Source organism: Triturus cristatus, chromosome 3_1 (assembly GCF_964204655.1).
Source record: "Triturus cristatus chromosome 3_1, aTriCri1.1, whole genome shotgun sequence".
Taxonomy (NCBI): domain Eukaryota; kingdom Metazoa; phylum Chordata; class Amphibia; order Caudata; family Salamandridae; genus Triturus; species Triturus cristatus.
In genome coordinates, this window is record NC_140583.1 from 999489609 (window position 1) to 999508950 (window position 19342).

A 19342-nucleotide genomic window follows, 5' to 3' on the forward strand; every position below is an offset into this window, starting at 1 on the left:
CGTCTATATAGCGACACCAAAACCCTATGGAATTCCTGAAGGGGTTGGTGTCGCTATATATCCACCTTTTCTCGAATTCAGCCATAACTAAATTTGCAATTTCTGGGGAGAAACTACATCCCATGGCTACTCCGGAAACTTGTAAATACATGTTTTCTTTAAAGCTAAAAAAATTATTTTTTAAACAAAGGTAAGCTAGAGATATTATGAAATCAGTTGGGACCTTGTGGGGGCGATCTCGTTGGTCTAGAGTGTATCTCATTACTGCTAAAGCCTCATCTTGGGGTATGTTAGTGTATAACGACTCTATGTCGGATGAAACCAAGAATTGTGTTTCTTTGTTGTACAAAAGACCTTCTACTTTTGATATTAGGTCCATAGTGTCTCTAACAAAAGATGGTGTCTTTTTTACAAAAGGAATTAAAAAGGTGTCTATGTATTTGGCTAAGGGTTCCAAAATTGAACCGCAGGCCGACACAATGGGTCTCCCGGGAGGATTTGTAAGGGATTTATGTATCTTTGGTAGAACATATATATTTGGTACTTTGATTTTGTTGCTATTTAAAAAATCAAACTCATTTGGACATAACCATCCTTCTTCCAACCCTTCTTTTGTAATTTCCAAAATTTCAGATTTCAATTCTATTGTTGGGTTGGATTCCAATAATCTATAGTGTGTAGGATTAGACAATTGTCGGATAACTTCTTCATCATATTTGTTTGTGTCCCAAAGTACAATTCCTCCCCCCTTATCTGCCGGCTTAATAGTTATTGATCGATTTTCTGACAAATCTTTCAAAGCTTGTGCTTCTTGTTTGCTACAATTAGTGTTAAAGAATATCTTTTTCTTTTGAAACATATCTAGTTCTCTTAGAATCTGTTCCTCAAATACCAATACTTCTGCTGGTAGAAGAACACTTTCTGGGATGAAGGTTGATTTAGTTCTTAGGCCACTTACATTGATCTGTTCTTCCATTTCTTTTCCCGAAAAAAAGACTTTCAATCTAATTTTTCTTAGGAATTGCAATACTTCTGTTTTCCTGTCAACTGGATTTTGTAACATCGTGGGTACGAAGGAAAGACCTTTGTTTAACACTAATAGTTCTGTTTCAGTGGGCACATAGTTGGACAAATTGTAAATAGGTATGGTTTCTGGTGTTGTAGACGAATGAACGGAATTAATGTTTATCGTCTGTACGTTCTCCTCCTGGTACGGAATGGTTCTGACTCCTGATTTTGGTATTGGTCTGGTGTTTGATACTGTCCTTGTTGTGGGTACTGACCTACTTGCGGGTTGTAACCTCGCCATCCTGCTCCTCCCCCTCTGTTTTGGTACCGGCCTCTGCCAAAAAAAGGTTGGGATCTCGGATATTGGGGGTAAGGACGATAGCCACTATATGACCCTTGATCTGAGTCAGATGAAGTGTCTGAAATAGTTATAAAACGGTTTCTTGATCTCCCTCTATATTGGAGATTCAAAGAGGTAGGATTATTGTTTTGAAAAAAATCTTCTTTCAAATATGGGTAAGTTTCTTCTAATTTGAAATTTTTGATGTCTCTGGTGACTTTGCTCGTTTTTTGATTTGTTGTGTGAATTTTGAAGTCCGCAATTGTTTTTTCCACAGACTCTAATAGAGATTTGGCATCTTTAATAGTGTTGTCTCCTAGTATCTCATGTTCAAGTGCCTCAATTTCTTTAAGCTCTGCGTCGTTCAGTCTCAAGGCAGTTTCAATAGATAATGCCATCCAGTCTCTCGAGCATTTTGTACCTACACCACCGAATTTACCTAAATAAATTTTATCTGTGATAAAGATAACTGGAATATTCTTTACTTGAAGTCCGACTGGAATAGTATTATTTTTGAGATGCTCTAATAATACTTGCGCATGTAACTGAGTTCTGATGTTTTTCTTTTTTAATTGTTTTAGTCTTTCAATTTTGTCCACATTTGTATTCGGAATCACAGTTTGATCCCCACTTAGTAATGAGGGAATTTTACATAATTCATTTATTTCTTCTTCAGTGTAACTCACTATGGAAGATTCTGACATGACCCTAGATATCGATGGAAAAATATATATTGAACCTAAGTATGTGTCACTGGCGGCTGGGTAAACATTGGTCTGGAGATAAATCTACTTACAATTTCTTATCTTGTTCTAACCCGGATGGGGAAAATCTTTTTTCTCAAAATACCCTCACACTTCAAGAAGTGTAATATAAACCTTTAAACAAGAAAAGGGGTTTACCCGTTTTAACCCTCTGGCACCTGGGTAAATGTACAACATGTAAAAAATATATGTAGTGCCTTGGGATGGATATGGACTTAGTTACATGTAGAAATAGTTTAGTTATTTCTATCAAAATACTTCATTTTAATCGAAAGAATCTGTATATATTTTTTTAAAATCAATCCAGAATCCAATGAGACACCACCCCCAAAAAAAACAATTTATAAACAAATGTATAGCGAAATAAAATGTATTTGTATGGTTTTTGTAGTGAGTTTCTCTTCACATTCTTTCAAAACATATATACATCTTAGTCTCTTGATCTCTCTTGTTAACAATATGCAATGATCTCCTTGCCCTACTAATCACACAGGATGTGTTGCAATAGTTTAAATCACATTCCTTAAATGAAAATCACTCTATTAAAGCAACATAATGGAATATTTTTTCACAAATACATTATTAAATGTTCTTTTTATCTGTTTCATCACAGTTAAATTTCATTTGAGTGTCTCCAAAATAAATGTCGACGCGTTTCAGCCCATACAGTTTTAGGCCTCTTCAGGACTAGGGCAGTCAATTGCGTAAATTCTCAATTCCACCTATAAACCAAATATACTATTTAGTGTGTATATACACGTACAACTAATAATATTTACAACTATATACATATAAACACATACTTAGGCCAAACGAAGTGAATTAACACCAGTACATTGTTGTAGTACTTTTTCTTCACTGGAGTAACGTATTGTGAGAGATTAGTAGAAGCATGCCACCGACTGTGAATCTTTAAAACCAAAATAACAACAGTGCCACAGTTAATGTGTAATGTGTCCAAAAACGGAGAAAAAGTATACCAATACTTCCTTTAAGTAACCTACTTCATTAAACCAATTCTTTCAAAATATTTATAGTCAATGTACAAACATTTACCTCAAACTCGGTCTGTCTATTATCTATCCCAAAGTTTTGATCTTAAAGGGGGACGGCTCGCACGTGTTAGTGCTTAGTCAGAGCGGTTATGTCTCTATTTCTTCCAGACATGTTCTTCTGAAAATAACGGAACACTTTGCCTTAATATATAAGCATACCAATCTATGAGTGATTACGAAAGATTATGTAGTGAACTAATCTAAAATGTACCTACTCAATCTTAATTAGAAATGAGCGTCTCTAGGACCCGGCCGTTATTGACTCACGCCGTCAGGACAGACTGAAACGACAAATAAATCAAATATACTAATTTAACTGGGAAAAGATATCCAAGTACTGGGTGTCACATAGTTATAAATCCACAAAGGGTCCTCAAAATAAATAATAGTACCTGGTATAACAGCAAAATACGGTCTTCGTGTTTCTCTACATAGGACCCAAATGCTCCGTTCTCAACTAAACCGCTCGCGTTGCTGAACTCGCGCGTGAAATTAATTATCCAATCTGCAGAACGCGTATCCGTGTGAGTACGTAACCAGTGACATCGCTTAAAAGAAGGACTATAGTGATACAATCGATGTTGAGGAAAGACTCGCATCGAAAAAAAGACTTATATCAAAAAATCATAATGAGGCAAACTACATAAAAGTAGAAGGTAAATAAACAATTCTTTAAAATTGTTCTACTCAAATGGACCTAATCACAATATTCTTATTTAAATGTATCGATTCCCTAGTCAATTCCCTAGTCAACCAATGATGTCTGGGCTGACTAAATGTGGCTGTAACGAAAATAAAGGCGGGGATATAAAGACGAGTGTCAAATAGTCATACCTTATAACCCCAAATAAAACAAAACGTGAGAATACATCACTCCTTACAATCTTATTAACCATAACAATATATGACAATGAAGAATTATGTACTGAAACATTTCAGATAAGGGCCATGTATCTTCCAGAGAAAGATATACATTTGATTGGAAAACAGATCATAGTAATAATGCCCAAATTTCATCTTTATCGTTGAGACCCATTGTGGCCGTATGATACTTTTCGATTAGTCTAGCTTCTAATCTATTTAATTTAATTTGTAGCTCATCTTTTCCTACATTGCCTATTACACATAGCACAGACCACTTTAAATCATTTTCCGTGTGTTTAAAGGTTTGGTAATGATGCACTAATGGCGCTCCTTGAACATTACATTTGATCCTCGATTTATGTTGTAGGATTCGCTTTTTAAGAATTTGTGTCGTTTGGCCTATGTAGTATTTATCACATGGGCAATTGATGCAATATATCGCATTCTTGGTGTTACAATTTGAAAAAACTCTTTGGTGATGTATTTGTCCATTAATGTTTACTTGTTTTGAATTCTCTGTTAGATTACATGCTAAACAGTTTTGGCAACGGAAATGGCCTATTATTGGTGGTAAGCTGAGTAAGTTTCTTAAATCTTTTTTGGCAGTCTCCGTATGTCTAGCTGCTCTCACCAGCTGCTGTCTGATATTTTTTCCTTTTTTGAATGCGAATAGTGGTTTGTCAATTCCTAAATGTTCAATCAGCTTCCAATTGTTTTGAATGATTTTTTTGACTTTATTCGCTTTAGGGTCAAATGTGAGAACACATGTCAAAGGAATCTTCTCATCTTTTTGTCTAGGGGTCAACAAGGTGTCCCTTGGTGTAAACCAAGCTCTTTTAAGAGCACCTTTTACCAATTTCTTAGGGTACCCTCGTGTGATTAATTTGTCTTTAAGTTTCTCAGCATTGGTAAAGTAGTCTTCTTTGTTAGTACAATTCCTGCGTACGCGAAGAAATTGCCCATAAGGTAAATTTTCTTTCAACGTGCGGGGATGACTACTGGTGAAATGAAGAAGAGTGTTGCGATCTGTAACTTTGGTATATAGACTCACACTCAACTGATCGTTATCTTGTTGTACCCACACATCTAGGAAATTGATCTTTTCCCGATCTTTAGCCATAGTGAATTTGAACTCGACAGTTCTGGAATTAAGCCAGTTATAAAAGTCTGTCAGATGAACCGGCAACACAACAATACAGGTACGTCCCGTACCCACGCCTTAAGAGCGTGGGTACGAGTCGTACCACGCCCACACCTATGTCACCCCAACAATGGCGGGACGGCTGTACCCACGTGGCAAAGGCCTGGGTACGGCCCGCACAAGCATTCCACAGCGTGGGCACGGGTACGTACGGACCGTACCCCCATCCGCGTATGCATGGAGCGTACCCCCCACCCCAACCGTGTATGTACAACCCGTACCCTCACCCGCGTACGTATGGAGCGTACCCCCCACCCCAACAGTGTAAGTACGACCCGTACCCCCACCCCAACCGTGTATGTATGACCCGTACCCTCACCCGCGTATGTATGGAGCGTACCCCCACCCCAACAGTGTAAATACGACCCGTACCCTCACCCACGTACGTATGGAGAGTACCCCCACCCCAACAGTGTAAGTACGACCCGTACCCTCACCCGCGTACGTATGGAGCGTACCCCCACCCCAACAGTGTAAGTACGACCCGTACCCTCACCCGCGTATGTATGGAGCGTACCCCCACCCCAACAGTGTAAGTACGTACCGTACCACCACCCCAACAGTGTAAGTACGACCCGTACCCCACCCGCATACGAATGGAGCGTACTCCCACCCCAACAGTGTAAGTACGACCCGTACCCTCACCCGCGGACGTATGGAGCGTACCCCCACCCCAACAGTGTATGTATGACACGTACCCCCACCTCGTATGCATGGAGCGTACCCCAACCCCAACAGTGTAAGTATGACCCGTACCCCCACCTCGTATGCATGGAGCGTATCCCAACCCCAACAGTGTAAGTACGACCCATACCCCCACCTCGTATGCATGGAGCGTACCCCAACCCCAACAGTGTATGTACGTACTGTACCACCACCCCAACAGTGTAAGTACGACCCGTACCCCACCCGCGTACGCATGGAGCGTACTCCCACCCCAACAGTGTAAGTACGACCCGTACCCCAACTGCGTACGTATGGAGCGTACCCCCCACCCCAACAGTGTAAGTCCGACCCGTACCCCCACCCACGTATGCATGGAGCGTACCCCCACCCCAACCGTGTATGTACGACATGTACCCCCACCTCATATGCATGGAGCGTACCTCAACCCCAACAGTGTAAGTATGACCCGTACCCCCACCTCGTATGCATGGAGCGTACCCCAACCCCAACAGTGTAAGTACGACCCGTACCCCCACCTCGTATGCATGCAGCGTACCCCAACCCCAACAGTGTATGTACGTACCGTACCACCACCCCAACAGTGTAAGTACGACCCGTACCCCACCCGCGTACGCATGGAGCGTACTCCCACCCCAACAGTGTAAGTACGACCCGTACCCCACCCGCGTACGTATGGAGCATACTCCCACCCCAACAGTGTAAGTACGACCCGTACCCCCATGGAGCGAACCCACACACGTGTATGTTCTAAGCGTACATATTGTTAAATAGGAGGGGTGTGTGCCTATCACTCCCAGCAGTGCCCAGACAGAGGAGGGGTGTGTGCAGAGTCCTCCCAGCAGTGCCCAGAGACAGGAGGGGTGTGTGCCTATCACTCCCAGCAGTGCCCAGACAGAGGAGGGGTGGGTGCCTATCACTCCCAGCAGTGCCCAGACAGAGGAGGGGTGGGTGCAGAGTCCTCCCAGCAGTGCCCAGACACAGGAGGGGTGGGTGCAGAGTCCTCCCAGCAGTGCCAAGACACAGGAGGGGTGTGTGCCTATCACTCCCAGCAGTGCCCAGAGACAGGAGGGGTGGGTGCAGAGTCCTCCCAGCAGTGCCCAGAGACAGGAGGGGTGGGTGCAGAGTCCTCCCAGCAGTGCCCAGACACAGGAGGGGTGGGTGTAGAGTCCTCCCAGCAGTGCCCAGACACAGGAGGGGTGGGTGCAGAGTCCTCCCAGCAGTGCCCAGACACAAGAGGGGTGGGTGCAGAGTCCTCCCAGCAGTGCCCAGAGACAGGAGGGGTGGGTGCAGAGTCCTCCCAGCAGTGCCCAGACACAGGAGGGGTGGGTGCAGAGTCCTCCCAGCAGTGCCCAGAGACAGGAGGGGTGGGTGCAGAGTCCTCCCAGCAGTGCCCAGACACAGGAGGGGTGGGTGCAGAGTCCTCCCAGCAGTGCCCAGATACAGGAGGGGTGGGTGCAGAGTCCTCCCAGCAGTGCCCAGAGACAGGAGGAGTGTGTGCAGAGTCCTCCCAGCAGTGCCCAGACACAGGAGGGGTGGGTGCAGAGTCCTCCCAGCAGTGCCCAGACACAGGAGGGGTGGGTGCAGAGTCCTCCCAGCAGTGCCCAGACACAGGAGGGGTGTGTGCCTATCACTCCCAGCAGTGCCCAGACACAGGAGGGGTGGGTGCAGAGTCCTCCCAGCATTGACCAGACACAGGAGGGGTGGGTGCAGAGTCCTCCCAGCAGTGCCCAGACACAGGAGGGGTGTGTGCCTATCACTCCCAGCAGTGCCCAGACACAGGAGGGGTGGGTGCAGAGTCCTCCCAGCAGTGCCCAGACGCAGGAGGGGTGGGTGCAGAGTCCTCCCAGCATTGCCCAGACACAGGAGGGGTGGGTGCAGAGTCCTCCCAGCAGTGCCCAGACACAGAAGGGGTGTGTGCCTATCACTCCCAGCAGTGCCCAGACACAGGAGGGGTGGGTGCAGAGTCCTCCCAGCAGTGCCCAGACGCAGGAGGGGTGGGTGCAGAGTCCTCCCAGCATTGCCCAGACACAGGAGGGGTGGGTGCAGAGTCCTCCCAGCAGTGCCCAGAGACAGGAGGGGTGTGTGCCTATCACTCCCAGCAGTGCCCAGACACAGGAGGGGTGTGTGCCTAACACTCACAGCAGTGCCCATGGAACACAAAGGGTGGAGTAGCCACAGATACCATGCCCACAAATTTCAGTCAGGTGCACAAAGACCCTCCAGTACATGTACCACATGTGTGCGAGGCTGGGAGTATACGCATGCATAGCGCAGAAAAGAAAACATGTCCACATGAAGTCATGTCAATAGTCCACATATACAAGTACAATGACTACCAAGGATGCCACGAATGATGCAGGTGGAGACATTGCTCAGCATGCATGTGCAAAGTTGAAGGAGTCCGTCACACACCCAGCTAATGTACACACAGCTCAGCGCTAAATATTGGGAACACCCTGCAGGGAAGATGTCAGGGTACACAGAGCAAGGAATACACCTTTGGACAATTTCACCATGCAGCAACTGCTTACATGAACAGAGAAACCTAGCTAACACCGTGTGATGGCACACAGATCCCAGGGTCCCCCCTATGACCAGCACACTACTACATTTCCCACACACCCAACACAAGAACACCACCCAAAACCATGTAGCAGCCCCACCAACAGCAATACCAGCAAAGCAGTAGTGTTCCAACAGGAAAAAAATAAATTGCTTTATTCAGCATGAACCAAAAAAGTCTTGTTTGTAGGAAGTTCAATATTTACAAAGCCCATAGGGCAGTCCAGAAGTCACAGCTGGATGGGGGACACAGTGGGATGCGTGTCCCCTAGCTTGCCTGCACAGTTAGATTCCGTCGTCTTCCACAGGGGTGAGGGCATCATGTGGGGGGGGGAAGAACCAGGCACCGCAGGGACAGGAGGGCGAAGGGTAGGCGTCGTGGGTGCAGGGATGGAGGACTCCACCACAGGGGGTGGGGCAGGGCCAAAGGCAGAGGCCAGGATCTCGCTGCACACCTTAGCAAGGTCCTCCAGGGAATCCCCTGCACCCGAAGGAACCACAGGCCCCAAGGAGGGGGGGGGGTCAGAGGGATGGGTCGCAGCACCACTGGGGGAGGGTGTAGACAGGGGGGGGAATCAACCACCCTGACCGGGGACTCCCTTGACCGCTTGCGGGGTGGTGTCACTGTGGGGCTCAGGGACAGAGCGGCCATGAAGGAGTCTTTGTGTGATATGTGGCCAGGAGAGCTGAGGGGAGGGGATTTGGAGGGAGTGGATTGGGTGGAATGCGGACTCCCACTCTGGCTGCGTATCTAACGTTTGCCCCCCGACCCAGTGGGTGTGCCTACTTCACCCTGTGTGTGCGTGCCAGGAGGTGTGCGTATGACCTTCCCTGCTGGTGTGGTGCCTGTGTCTGTTGTGGTGTGTGCATGTGTACGTCTGGGTGTACGTGGGACAGGCATGGGAGTGGGAAGTGTGGATGGGGCAGGGGTAGGGGGTGGGATGTAGCGCTGCAAGAGACCCACTGCTGCAGTCAGTGTCGAGTCGATGGACCTCAGCAACTGCCGTTGGTCAGCCTGCGATTAAAAAATGCCCTCCAAGTATGCCTCCATGTTGTGCAGCACTTGGCTGTGGCCATGGAGGACATTAAGGATCGCAGCCTGACCAACCTGCAACTGCCGCTGGATGTCCACAGACTCGGCATTGGCGGCAGCAGTGGAGACAGAGGCAGGGGGTGCGGTGCCTGGCAGGAAGGAGACATGTGGTGACCGTGGACGTTGGGAAGGGACACGAGCAAGTGGGAGGTGGCTGATGGCAATGGAGGGGGCGGGGTGCGATGTTGTTCCGCTGTCAGCTGCTGGTGCAGCCTCCGCCCACTCAGAGAGATCATCCTCGGACCCGTCGGCTTCATATTCGGTGGTGCCAGTGGACAGGTCCTCGGCCTCACTCTCCTCCGCCTCTGTACCACTCAATGTGCCAGCCACGATGTGAACGCTGGCACTGGTGCTCGGTCCCTCCGCTCCGTCTGTGCTCATGTCTCCCTCCGTGTCCCCCGACGATGCTGTGGGCAAGGTGAAGAGACAGCAATTAATCACACACCTGTATACATATGTCACATGAGTCCAATCTACGTAGGTTACAGTGCATAGCCTGAAAAGTAAGATCAGTAACATCTACAAAACAAGGTACAGATGTAGGGCATGCAACACACAGTTGGTTGACCCACCATGCCAATGAAAATCCATGGAGAGCATGACACAATAGCAAATGACATGAAATGGAGTTTGACATAGGAGCCAGGCCCTGGGGACAATCCAGCACTGCATCTGCACCACACAGCGTTGCCGACAATAGGGATGAGGAGGGACAAATTCCATGAGTGTGAGGCACATGCTGCATAGGTAATACTGAAAACATGCCCAACATGACTGGCTCACTGCACCTTGAGTGTATGTCCAGCCAAACATCACACACTGGCCAGAACTAGCAAGGAGATTTCAGGTTTTGACATGTAGGCTTGCCCCGCACCAACCACCCCCTACATGAGACAATCTGTTGAGACACAGGTGGCACGTACACCTCTTAGTCTGGGTGAAATACACAGGGGATGCATAAATGCAAGATTGGACGCCAAATACCCGAGGTGCGCTTGTCCAAATAATCATATACAAATGGCCAGCATCAGATGATTGTAACAAGACACACAGGCACTGGCCACTGTGACTATGAACAAGGAAAATCAGGTCAGGCTGTACAGTGGACACTTGTACTACATTTCACGTCAATATACATGGTGCCAGGGGACAATGGCACAGAGCACAACCTATGCTGTAGACACTGAGAGTGTCCACGTTTTGTGATGACACACATGACACCTAGGAAAATATGCCCCAGGGGACAGTAGTGGCAACACAGCTCCATGGTCCTGAATGGGAATGACTGCAACACACGCCACCATCCCTGCAGTATGCGTATCGCACACTCATGCACATCATGTCACAGGCCACAACATAGGACATGCGCACTGTAAGGCATGACACTTGTGAGACTAACTCCCATGTCTGGACTCTGCATCAGTGCCAACTGACATGGAACCCACATGTACTGAACTGGACAGGGCACAGGCAAGGTCCCAAAACCGGTTACACACCACCCCCACACATGATGCTACAGGCATAGTTCACGTGGAGAAAGTGCCAGCCTAGATAACCTTGTGAAGGAGTGACTACACACAGACCAGGGAACACATTGCAAGGAGGGGAAGGGAGGCAGGAGAGCACAGCTATACAGTGGGTAACTGGATCTGCACAGCACCTTTAAACCCTGGCAGTGTATCCATGCAACTGTGCACTTACAAATGCTGGTGAAACACAACAAGCACACATGTACCTACCCCCTTCCTGCTGCTGCATCTCCTGTAAGCGCCTCTCCAAGTCTGGAAAGACCACCGGCAGCACACGCTTGTGGATGTGGCTCAGTCGGCGGCCCCCGCGGTTCTTATGGCTCTCAGGTGAGTCCCCCAGCAGGACCCGTGCGATCCTCCGCGTCCAGCACCGGATATCCTGCCAGCGTTTCCTCACCTGGGACAGGCGCCGCTTCCGACCATCCGCACTCCTCACGGCGCTGACGGCGGTCAGCCATATCTGCTCCTTGGCAGAGGCGCCTACCTGTGAGGATGAACAAGTGACACTACATCAATACACCTGGCACATGTCACAGAGACACATATTAGAACACATTTGCTGTTTACAACAAGGCATAGTATGCATCCAACGCATTGCACCTTTGTCATAGGGACATGATCCTCTGGGGAAGGGCAAAAGCAGTACGTGCCATTGAAAGGACACAGGTGGAATGAGGGCAACTACACAATCAATGATCCAGGCTCACACTATGCATCACAGGCTACACCAGGATAATGTGCAGCACCTCTAAGCAGTCACATGCCACAGGCCACTGACGCTACCGCAGCAGAGTACACAGACACACACAGGCACAGGACATTCACCTGCCATTGCCAAATGCAGCGACAAACCTCACTCTGCACATGTGCCACTGCACTGGGGGGGGCTCACAGGTGTGGGGCTGGCTCTGCACGTCAGACACACAGCACTGCTCCCTGCTCACATCACATGGCCAGGGTATATCCATCCCTCATGCAGCTGGGGTGCTACACTCCACATATGCACCCACCCACATGACAGGGGACTTACACACACACCCATGTCCAGGGTACGAACACATCATGTGGACACTCTCAGCACAGGTACACAGAACTAACACACATCTGTGGGTACAGTCACCTGTCACACTGGGCTGACCACATAATCACATGAGGACTGTAGAGGCAACATTCCCAGGAGGATAGGACAGGCAGAATGTGGTATGCACCATGCAGTGATTGTCACAGTAAACACGATGCAAGTGAGGACGGCAGACATGCACCACTGCATGCTCTGGCTGGGAGACATCAGGCATTCCCCCCCTGGGACCCCCCCTACAGTACATAGCATGTGTGAGACACCTGGACACAATGCCAGAAGTCACAGTCACAAAAAAGGGACACAGTCTGTGCCAGTGGACTCTGCACTCACCTGATACCCTGAACGCCCATACAGCATGGGGTACTGTGGGAGGATCACATCCAGCAAAGCCATGTTCTCCTCCAGGGTGAAGGGCTGTGACCTCTCCACAGACCTTGACATGGTTCCAGGGAATCAGTAGCAGCAGCTGGGTCATGGAATCCAGAGATGTGCAGGCAAGTGCTCCCTCATGGGACCTGGCTGCCTTATATCTGCCTTGCTGGCCTGTGTCATGCACAGGAGTACGGAGTGATTGGTCACTCACATTTGCATCCTATGTTTCCTCCAATCCCTTCAAACCTAGCACAGTCAGTGGGTTCTTATTGTGTTTTTTTCTTCAGCATGATGTCAACCCCACAACCACATTGCAACAAAGTAGATTCATTCCAACTGACTTCTGCTGTGCACCTTCCAGAACAAATTCAAACTTTAAACTTGGTCTCCATGACAACCAGCATGCATGTAGGCCTTAATACTTGTCCCTCATGTGTCCCCTATGTAATTTTGAGCTTCACACACAGGTACGGTGCGTTCCGGGGCTCTAGGGCACCCCAAATGCATAGCAACGGCCCGTACAGGCGTGTGTACGGGCCGTACCACTAGGAGTACGCATACGCAAGAACACCCATAGTGGTACGGCCCGTACACACGTGCGTACGTTCACTATCACTATGGGTGTCCTCGCGTATGCGTACTCGTAGTGGTACGGCCCGTACACACGCCTGTACGTTCACTATCTCTATGGGTGTCCTCGCGTATGCGTACTCGTAGTGGTACGGCCCGTACACACGCCTGTACGTTCACTATCACTATGGGTGTCCTCGCGTATGCGTACTCGTAGTGGTACGGCCCGTACACACGCCTGTACGTTCACTATCACTATGGGTGTCCTCGCGTATGCGTACTCATATTGGTACGGCCCGTACACACGCCTGTACGTTCACTATCACTATGAGTGTCCTCGCATATGCGTACTCGTAGTGGTACGGCCCGTACACACGCCTGTACGTTCACTATCACTATGGGTGTCCTCGCGTATGCGCACTCGTAGTGGTACGGCCCGTACACACGCCTGTACGTTCACTATCACTATGGGTGTCCTCGCGTATGCGTACTCGTAGTGGTACGGCCCGTACACACGCCTGTACGTTCACTATCACTATGGGTGTCCTTGCGTATGCGTACTCGTAGTGGTACGGCCCGTACACACGCCTGTACGTTCACTATCACTATGGGTGTCCTCGCGTATGCGTACTCGTAGTGGTACGGCCCGTACACACGCCTGTACGTTCACTATCACTATGGGTGTCCTCGCGTATGCGTACTCGTAGTGGTACGGCCCGTATACATGCCTGTACGCTCACTATCACTACGAGTACGCATACGCGAGAACACCCATGGTGATAGTGAATGTACAGGCGTGTGTACGGGCCGTACCACTACGAGTACGCATATGCGAGGACACCCATAGTGATAGTGAATGTACAGGCCTGTGTACGGGCCGTACCACTACGAGTACGCATACGCGAGGACACCCATAGTGATAGTGAACGTACAGGCATGTGTACGGGCCGTACCACTACGAGTACGCATGCACGAGGACACCCATAGTGATGGTGAACGTACAGGCGTGTGTACGGGCAGTACCACTACGAGTACGCATACGCGAGGACACCCATAGAGATAGTGAACGTACAGGCGTGTGTACGGGCCGTACCACTACGAGTACGCATACGCGAGGACACCCATAGTGATAGTGAACGTACAGGTGTGTGTACGGGCCGTACCACTACGAGTACGCATACGCGAGGACACCCATAGTGATAGTGAACGCACAGGCGTGTGTACGGGCCGTACCACTACGAGTACGCATACGCGAGGACACCCATAGTGATAGTGAACGTACGCACGCGTGTACGGGCCGTACCACTATGGGTGTTCTCGCATATGCGTACTCATGGTGGTACGGACCGTACACACGCCTGTACGCTCACCATCACTATGGGTACACATACGGCAGCACTCCCATAGTGATACGGGAACGTACACAGGCCCTCTTAGCAAAAGTACGGTGGTTTTCACACATCACAGTGGTGACAGGCAGCACACAGGAAGCAATAGGGCTGACATACTTGTCCATGGATGGACATCAAGGCATTTTCTGGCCAGTAGTACATGTGTGGGGCACAGGTGTGAAAGGCTGTGATGTGGCACATTACTCCTGAGTCGAGAAGGCACCAGATGTATGATGAGATGTGTACACATGTAATGTGTGACGGTGCAATGTGTGCCAGGCATGCCCTTGTCTCCTTTGACATGTGTGCATGTCGTACTGCACACTTGGGATGAGCGTCACTGGCATGGTACGGACACCGACACACGGAAGTGTCCCCTGAGGCCCGGTACAGGGGTTACCACACCTGACATGTCACTACCCACGGTGCACGGTGTGACTCTGTCATGTATGTGTGGGGGATTCGCATTAGCTTGATGTTGGAGCTCCCTCAAAAGCTGCAGCTGTTGCAGCAACCAACACGTGTCTGTGTGTAGATTGACATTGCACACTGTTCCGCACACCATGCCACATGTGGTATCGGATGTGAGGTGCGTATGTATGCATGGGACACAGAGTAGCGTAACAAGGACATGTCTGCATCCTCTCTATGAATGTGTGGTGAGTCATCACATGTACACCTTAATGGCAAGGTGTGTGGGCTGTCCTAGTGTAATGTCATGTGATCTGTGGCTCTAGTGTTCCGCTACCAGTCTCTGAAATCGACATCCTACTTCTGCTGATGTGTGGATGTATGTCACTCCTGTCTTGCGTCTGGCTGTTCACTTACACTGGGCCACAGCTAATCCCATGCCATGGCATGTGGAGGTTCACAATCTCTGTGTGTAGCTGGGTCTTGGTAGGAGTGTCACCTGGCAGCCATACGTATCCAGGGCATGTGGCACATACCTGACTCCGTATGTAGCATATTTGTATAGACAGATTAACATGTGCTCAGTACAAATAAATTGTTGTTGTGGTGCACTCACTCTTCCTTGTCACTTCCAAATTACTGCAGAGCGCCGCCTCTTCCCAGACCAATTCCGGACTTGGCTGCCATGCGGGAGAATGACTGTATCCGGTGCTACCGCTTCCCACAACGGTTGATTCTGGAGTTGACGTTGAGACTGGCACCACACCTGCAACCGCTGCACAGGTATCCTACGACACTGACACCCAAGCTGAAGGTAATGGCAGCCCTACATTTTCTTGCCACGGGTACCTTTCAAAATACCATAGCTCATGTTGGTGGCATGTCCCAGAGCATGTTCTGCCGTGTGCTGCATGATTTCTTAGAGGCCATGTTGATTCACCTGGATGACTTCATCCATTTCCCAACCCCTGAAATGTTGACTGGGGTCAAGCGTGGATTCTATGCCCTGGGAGGGATGCCCCATGTCATTGGGTCCATAGATGGAACACATGTGGCTTTGGTACCACCACAGGCACAGGAGGTAGCGTACAGGAATTGCAAACACTACCACTCCATCAATGCCCTTGTGGTGTCTGTCCAACATGGTGATTTCACATGTCTGTGCTCGTTTTCCAGGATCAGCACACGATGCCTACATCATGAGGCGTAGCAGGGTGCCTGAAATGATGACGCAGCTGCGCAACGAACGAGCATGTGTTGTTGGTGGGTACAGTCTGTCTGTCCTGTATTTTGCGTAGACTTCCAGCACGACCGCTTCTCCTGTCCTACTTATGTCCATGTGCTTTCCATGTAGGGGACGCTGGCTATCCCAACATGCCATGGCTGATCACACCTCTCCGCAACCCCATCACGCCGGCCCAGCTCCGCTACAACACCACCCATGGCCGGACAAGGCGAGTGATAGAGAGGACGTTTGGCCTCCTGAAGAGCCGATTCCGATGCCTCCACAAGACCGGCGGCGCCCTCCCATATGCCCCGGCGAAGGTCTGCAAAATCTTCATGGTCTGCTGCATGCTGCACAACATGGCAGTTGAGAAAGCTGTGCCACTCATCCTGGATCAAGATGACCAGGACCATCCACCCGTGGAGGACGAAGGGCTTGGCAATGGGGCTAGTGATGTGGAGGATGTGGAGCCGCAAGAGGACATCCGGACTCGGCTCATACGCGACTTCTTTGCTTAGTGGTGAGTACCAGTGTCTGAGTGTGCACGCATTGGTCCCCGTATGGCATGTGTTGCGATGTGTGTCTCCATCTGCATGTATGGCACGTGAGTCAGAGGTGTGTGTGGATGTGTCACTGGAGTGATGGTGCCAGTGATGAGTGTATTTCCCCAGTCATAATTGTGACCTAGCATGTTGTCATCCATCCATGTGTCGAGTACATGCACATGCAAGTGGCTGTGCTTTTTGTGGCTGACTTCTTGTGTGTCTCTCTTCCCCAGGTACTTGCGCATGCCGTCTGCTGCTTGCATTGTTGTGGCACTGCTATTCCTCATGGACACGTCATCGTGTGCTGAGTCAGCGTTACACGCACGGACAAGTTTGGAAGTCTCCTTAGGGTAAGGGATGCATCAGGGGTGTATTGGGTGTGGCAGTAGTTCACGATGTATGCACACTGCCCCTGTCGATGTTTGTTTCCTCTGCAGACATGTTGCATCACCATGGTACACATGACATGCAGATGGGTACACCTGAATAGATGGTCAGACTTGTTGACAGTCATCAGTGATGGGATTGTGGAATGTGATGATGGCATCAATGTGTGTAACACTGCCCTCGGACACATACGGTTTGCATTGGCTTGACATGGTGTGGGACTTCCACATCAGCGGATCAATGGTGTATGGCAGTCTCTCCGTGAGCAGCAGGGGGTGTTTAGCTGTTAGCCGACACTTGTGTTCCAGTTCCATGGCTATCACGCATTTGGGCTGCAGAAGGGTGGTGCCAGTGTTGGACCCACATGTTACTCCACATGACCCATTCGTGTGTACTCCGACTTGCCTCTGCAATCCCAAATACATGACTAATAAAGGTGTCCCTATGCCTCCAAGGTGCCTCTTCTCTGTCAATGCTGGTGTGTTGCCACGGTGCATCCGGCATGCCTGGCATGGTTTTCCGTGATAGTGGCTATGTGTCTATGTGTAGAGTAGCAAGATGCAAGCTGTTTGTGTGGGATTAGACCGTGTATTGTGCATGATGTCCATGACTGTGTGGGTATTGTGACATGTGCCATCCCCATGCATCCAACGTTGGCCAGGCCACCATTCTCAGCATCCACCTGACTCAAGCTTGCAGGACATGGTTCTGCCACCTGTCTACACATACCTGGGTGCCCCCCAGGATACTCGACATGATCCCTGACCTCTGCGCATGACTGTTGCTGTACTCAATATGTCTGTCGGCACGGTTGTGCGGCCACCCCCTCAGCTGGTTGGGCCTATCACGGGTGTGTATGGTGCTCCATGTCTGTCTTGCCTAATACACTGTGACCCGTGTGTCCTGTGCCAGACTCAGGCCCCAGGGTGTGGATGGTTGAAGTCAAATGAGAACTCAGGCATGGTTAGACTTTACAAGACACATGTAAGGTAATAATGCAACCAGCAGGCATCTTCTCTTCATGGTGTGACTTTTTATTTTAGTGGGGGGGGGGGGGTTTGACATGAGGGGCTTTCCGGGTGTGTGGAATCCAAAGTTCACTAGGGGAGTTGGTGTCCTTGCCATTAGAAATCCTCAGAGTCCATACCACAGTCTTTGTCAACATTGGTCAGACAGTGACCAGCAAGGCCATGTGGCAGAGAATGTCTTTTGATGCTGTGCTGCTGTTGCTCCAGTGGGCCAGGTTCCAGGCCAGGTGTCCTGGGAGATGGTGCTGTAGCGCCGACCCTCACGGTCTTTTACGTGGACGACCCGCCCTCCTGCGGGGACCCTCAGAAGCAGGCCGTGACGATGTTTGGGATGCTCCATCGGATGTTTCCTCCTCCTCCTCCTGATCCCTCCCTGTGGGTGGTGATGTTCTACGCCTTCTGGCACAGGGAGGGTTGCCCATGTTGTCGGCCATCCGACGGAGTGTAGTGTGAATTCCCGTGAACACCGTCACGAGCTCAGCCTGTCTGTCCTCCATCCTCCGTTGGTGTTGCTGTAGACAGGCATGTTGCTCCGCATGTTGCTGGGCCTGCTGGGTCTTGATCTCATCGAGGGTCCCCTTCATCTCATTGAGGGTGGACACAACCTGGGCCATGCCCGTGGTGTCCTGCCGGTATTTATCAAGGATGTTTCGGACATGGGAATATACCGGTTCCCCAGCCAACTGGTCAGGCTGGCGCCTCCGCCATCCTCCACTCCCACCACCCCTGCCCACTTGCACCTGGCCTGCCCTTGTGGGCACATCGGGTCTCCGGGACCCCTGAGGGGTGGCATTGGCGTTGTCGCCTGCCTCCTCCTGGGTGCCCGGGACACCATGTCCCTCCTGGCCAGCCTGGCTGCTTTGTGGTGGTGGGGCAGGGATCCTGGGTGTCTCCTGGGATGTGGCAGGAGTGGGGGTGGTGGTTGGCCCCGTTGTACCTGACGCAGGTGCTGCAGGTCGTTGGACACCAGAGGGGCCAGGTTGGTCGGGGTCGGGTTGGTCCACAGAGTGGTGAGAGTCGTCGCTGCCGGTGGCTCCTTCATCCCGCCGAGCCGGGTCCTGTGAGTCTTCTCCCCCAGTGTTGGGGGGTGATCCACGACGTTGACCTGTGTGTGAGAGAGACAATGTTAATTTTGTTCCATGCAACATCCATGTTTCATTCGTTTCAAAGTTGGAACATTTCCTCTGGGAATTTGGATATGTCTTGCATTCCAATCACAGTGCACTTGT